Raw genomic sequence first — 6,000 nt, forward strand, 5'->3', positions numbered from 1 at the left:
ATTTGCTACAAAGCGGATAAACGCACCTGTGACCTGTGATGGTTCAAGTACCTTGATGTTAGAATTGTGACACAATTACACAGGGAAAGGATATGCCACGGTGAAAACTAAAGTACATATATTTGGCTTTTGTGCCATGAATATTACGGACAAAATGAATGCATGAATTAATCTGTTTCGAATTTTATGCACCGGTTCTCAAAAAAGTGTCGAAGTGGGTTTCGCAAAATAATACCGAAATGTTTATACCTAAAGTGGATATAAAAAGTCTATACACCCTTGGTGAAAAGCCAGGTTTTGTGTTTTAATTAGGGCTGTCAAAATTATCGCGTTAACGAGCGGTAATTAATTTTTTAATTAATCACGTTAAAATTTTTGACGCATCTAACGCATATGCCCCACTCAAACAGATTAAAATGACAGCACAGTGTCATGTCCACTTGTTACCTGTGTTTTTTGGTGTTTTGTCGCCCTCTGCTGGCGCTCGGGTGCAACTGATTTTAAGGGTTTCAGCTCAATGAATTGTGTAATTATTGAAATCAACAATGGCGAGCTACTAGTTGATTAAAACGAAAACATTAGGAGGGGTTTTAATAAAAAATTTCTATAACTTGTACTAACATTTATCTTTTAAGATACTACAAGTCTTTTATCCATGGATCGCTTTAACAGAATGTTAATGTTAATCTTGTTAATTTATTGTTATAATAAACAAGTACAGTACTTATGTACAGTATGTTGAATGTATATATCCGTCTTGTGTCTTACCTTTCCATTTCAACAATAATTTACAGAAAAATATGGCATATTTTATAGATGGTTTGAATTGCAATTAATTACGATTAATTAATTTTTAAGCTGTAATTAACTCGATTAAAAATTTTAATCGTTTGACAGCCCTAATATTTGGCTTTTGTGCCATGAATATTACGGACAAAATGAATGCATGAATTAATGTTTCGAATTTTATGCCCCGGTTCTCAAAAAAGTGTAGTAGTGGGTTTGCCAAAATAATAACGAAATGTTTATACCTAAAGTGGATATAAAAAGTCTACACACCCTTGGTGAAAACCCAGGTTTTGTGTTTTAATAATCAAAATTTTTAAAAAAAAATTTTAAATGCCATTTTGAATGGGGGTGTCACAATCAACAACTAATCGATTATAAAATTTTGTGCTGCAACAATTAATCAGTTAACTCGAGTAATGTGATTAGAAAAAAGATTTCAATTAAATTTTGCTGCTTCGAGTATTCAGTTAAATCAAAGTGGCGTTGTAATGGTTTGCTTTGAAAGTGTTTGCATTTAGTCCTATTGATTTGGGTGGATACACTGCAACAGGGAATATGAGTTAACTCATTTCACATGGCTGAATCTAGCTGCTCCCTGTTAAGACCTAGTTTTTGTTTGAGCTAATGTTTTTTTATGCATTCGTAATTTAGTTTATAGGTATATTTAGCCGTTTTTTGTGGGAATATGTGTTTGAACCATTTGTTAAGACCAAAACAAAAAAAAACGTTAGCATTTCATAGCATTTAAGCTAGCGGACTTTTGCTATGTAAGTTCTACGTACTACGTAAGCCAATTGTTCTTTTGTTGTACTTAAATCCTCATTTCTCTCTTTTTTTTTTTTTTTAATACCGCTTGAGGCTAAGCGCAGGTATTCTAAATTTTTATGTTCCTTTTCCGATTAATCGATTATTTGAACAAACTAGCTCATCGATTAATCGACTACTGAAATACTTGAAGCCCTAATAAAATTACTGGAAATAGCTAACTATTTTTCTTTTTTTTTTTTTTTTATATTAAACAGCGGTTTCACATGTGGGGAAAAAGGAGCATCTTATAGTCTGAAATTACAGTAACAGGCAACTATTTAGCTATTTTTTATTTTGTCAATATTTTTTTATGCTGATTAAAAAACATAACACAACCCCACGTATTCTTTTAGTATTTTTTTAATATATATTTCATGCAAAAAAGACAAATTATGTATTTTTTTTATATTTTAATGTTTCTCTAATTTTTTAAAATTAAAAACCAAACAGGAAAAGAAAAACAATTCATATTTCCTGATTTGTGCTTCTCTTTCTAATGAATTAAAATTAGATATTTGTAAACATCTGCTTTCGCTTAAAAAAAAACAATCATGTAGTTACATAACTTTCATAGTCCAACTTTGCTCCAGGCATAAATTTTTGGTTCCAATGCATACTTACAGCTATAACATGATATACACACGAACCATCACAAAATAACTGGTTATTAATCAACTATCAGTGTAATTGTTGGTGGTAGTCCTCTAAAATTCTGCACTTTCACAATTAAACTCCCAAATTTAAGCGATATCTGACATGTTTCACCTCTTTGCATCTAGAATTGTCTATCAAATCAACCACAGTGCAGCCAATTGACATGACTGGCTGACTCATGCGATGTAGGAACTAACTCTTGTACTGTAGCGAGCCCAATGCAATGTGACAACACCAGAGGATATTTCATCTTCCATCTCATCTCCCCAACAAGCTCACTGCATGCAGTCACTACATGTTGTGGTCAGTATTACGGAACTTGACAAAACAAGGTGGGAGCAAAAGTGCAGCGTTCTGCCGCATGGATCATTGTGCGGTAGGTCGACATTGTACAGGGTTTCCACCAGAAAACTTGCAGAACCTGTTGCTAGGGATGCTTAACAGCGGACCACCATGCATTCCAAAATAAAAATATGAATGAATCAAAGAGGGTTTGGTTGAGAGGAATTTGCTATTTATTAGTCCTACAAAGATTAATCGATTAACTCGAGTAATTCAATTAGAAAAAAGATTCGATGTTAATTTTGCTGCTTCGAGTATCCGTTTAATTAAAGTGGCGTTGTAATGGTTTGTTCTGAAAGTGTTTGCATTTTGTTTTATTGCTTTGGGTAGATACACTGCTCTCTAGTGGAACCAGTAAATATGACAGAACTCATTTGACATGGCTGAATCCTGCTGCTCCCTGCTAAAACCAACATAAGCCATGTTTTGTTTAAACTAGGGCTGTCAAAATTATCGCGTTAACGGGCGTTAATTAATTTTTTAAATTAATCACGTTAAAATATTTGACACAATTAACGGAGATGCCCCGCTCAGAGAGATTTAAATGACAGTACAGTGAAACGCTCACTTGTTGTGTTTTAGGGAGTTTTGCCGCCCTCTGCTGGCGCTTGGGTGCGACTGATTTTATAGGCTTCAGCACCCAAGAGCATTGTGTAAGTAATTATTGACATCAACAATGGCGGGCCACCAGTTTATTTTTTGATTGAAAATTTTACAAATTTTATTAAAACGAAAACATGAAGAGGGGTTGTAATATAAAATTTCTATAACTTTTACTAACATTTTTCTTTTAAGAACTGCAAGTCTTTCTATCCATGGATCTCTTTAACAGAATGTTAATAATGTTAATGCCATCTTGTTGATTTATTGTTATAATAAACAAATACAGTCCTTATGTGCCGTATGTTGAATGTATATATCCATCTTGTCTTATCTTTCCATTCCAACAATAATTTACAGAAAAAATATGGCATATTTTATAGATGGTTTGAATTGCGATTAATTGTGATTAATTAATTTTTAAGCTGTAATTAACTTGATTAAAAATTTTAATCGTTTGACTGCCCTAGTTTAAACTAATGTTTTTTTTAATGCATTCGTAATTTAATTTAAAGGTATATGTAGCCATTTTTTGTGGGAATGTGTTTTTGAACCATTTGTAGGGAGCATTGTAAAAAAAAAAAAAAAAAAAAAAAAGTTAGCATTTTATAGCATTTAAGCTAGCAGACTTTTGCTATGTAAGTTAGCAGATTGTTCTTTTGTTGTACTTAGGTCCTCATTTATATTTATATATATATATATATATATATATATATAAATGAGGACCTTTTTTTTTTTTTTTTTACACAATTTGAGGCTCAGGTCAGGTATTTTAATTTTTTATGTTCTTTATCCGCTACTCGATTATTTGAACTAGTTCATTGATTAATCGACAACTAAAATAATCGATAGCTGCAGCCCTACTATTTATGTATTATGTGTTATTATAAGCCATTTCATATCAATACTTATAACGTAGAGTCTTACAAATAGTCGCAGCCTTAAAATACAATTTCAACAAGCAAACAAAATTTGTTCACATATAGAACATAAGATGTCAACATTGCATTGTCAAGCGTATAACCAAACGCGTTCAAAATAAGTATATATTTGATCATTTCTTCTGTAGCACTGTTTTAGCCTGGTAGGTCAAGAAAAGCCTAACGGCCCACCAGGCTTATAAAGCACTGGCGGAAACTGAAAACTGGTAAAAAATGTCATTATTAGGATATTGTCACAAATTTTGTTTGTGAAATATGTATATATATTTTTTAAACTTTTCTTCTTTCGCACTGTTTTAGCCTGGTGGGTCAAGAAAAGCCTAACGGCCCACCAGGCTTATAAAGCACTAACGGAAAGTCTGAAAACTGGTAACAACATATTATTGGATTATATGCGTATACATTTTTGCGTACATCCATTTTGACCAATCAAAAGCAACAAAACAAAACAACAACAACAAAAAAACAACAGTGAAAGTAATGTGTTTCACAAAAAAAGCTATTTTTCTCTACTTTTGGGCAGGTGTTTGGATGAAACCAACACGCTGTATTAATAAATACTTAATTTAAAAAAAAAAAAAAAAACGATTTTATGATCAAATAAATAATAACATTACACAATTTCAACAAAAAACAACATAAAATAACATTATTAGCCTACTAGCATTAATTACATCAATGTTTAAACTTGCACGGTGCTTGTTTTAAAAATAATAATAATAATAATAAATCTTTGTCTGATTATGAAATCATAGTATGTAAACGTTTAATCGAGATAACTGGACTATTCCGTTTATTGCATTGATTAAAAACTACTAACACAAAAAAAGCTAATAATTAAATAAAAACTACATTCAAGTCGTGTAAGACCCTTTAACTTGGAGTTATCAAGATTTACAACACTTGGGGGGGGGGGGGGGGAGCAAATACGACCAAAAAAAAAAACTTATTTTCCACACTTTACTTACCTTTTCGTGAACCTCTTGCGTGCTTTATCTCCCAATTGTGGCTAGCGTTACTTGTTAGCGAGCTTCTCCCCACTACTACTACTATTACTCTACTCCCCCCTTTAAAATTTTCAACAATCAACAAGCGAGTTCTATTATATCCACTTTGCCGGTGGTTTAAATGTGTTCTCCGGTTCGTCCACGTTGAAGTTAAAGCGGAAGTTGAAGTTAAAGAGGGTCGAAGCGCGTCCTTAGAGCGCCATGCTAGGAGGGATTGTGTTCTGTTCTGTACTGTTCTGTTGGACCTGGAAACACACTGGGAAGCGAGGGAGGGAGTTGTGGTGCGTTTGAGAGTACTGGGAATTTGCACATTTTTATCGATGAGCGTTTGCGGGAATGACGCAAGACGTCGGCTGAACTGGAGTGTCCATACTAACTGCTAAATATAATTTAATTTGAAAATGTATTAAAGCAAAATGACGCAAATTATGTACTATTTCAATATTCTAAAAACGACGTGGATTTGGAGTCGAATAATTTCCGAGGTACACTTGGAGTGGCCTTCAAAGCTTTGTCGAAAGGGCGTGAGCTAAATCATGTCACCATGTGTTAACTTGTTTTTAATTCCATTTAATCGCTATAAAATGCAAATGCTATTTACTGTAGGCACGTGCCAGTATGAAATTCTGACGGTATGATAACTCTGAGCAAAAATATGACGGTAGAGCAATTACAGCTCTAAAATGTGTTACTTTGCGATATCTGGGTTAAAAAAGATATATAAATTGTTTTCTCCATTTAACAGGATCTTTAGTTTTCAAAACATAAGCAAATTGGAACATAAGTACAATGCTAAGTTAAAATAAAAAAAATATATATAACTGATATATTCTCAATAAAATTGAAATAAATGCAGTCCT

At 32.8% G+C, this 6,000-nt stretch overlaps 1 protein-coding gene across 1 annotated transcript in view; it reads right to left on the bottom strand.

Annotated features, from left to right (window-relative positions):
- The window catches only part of sh3rf1 (SH3 domain containing ring finger 1), a 121,085-nt gene extending 115,672 nt beyond the window's left edge, over positions 1 to 5,413 (bottom strand). Inside the window, exon 1 of the mRNA XM_057841886.1 lies at positions 5,102 to 5,413. The gene's annotated coding sequence lies outside the window, so the exon portion shown is untranslated. The remainder of the gene's footprint in view (positions 1 to 5,101) is intronic.
- Between the last annotated feature and the right edge of the window lie 587 nt (positions 5,414 to 6,000).

The sequence above is a fragment of the Corythoichthys intestinalis genome, chromosome 7, assembly GCF_030265065.1.
Source record: "Corythoichthys intestinalis isolate RoL2023-P3 chromosome 7, ASM3026506v1, whole genome shotgun sequence".
NCBI classification, from domain to species: domain Eukaryota; kingdom Metazoa; phylum Chordata; class Actinopteri; order Syngnathiformes; family Syngnathidae; genus Corythoichthys; species Corythoichthys intestinalis.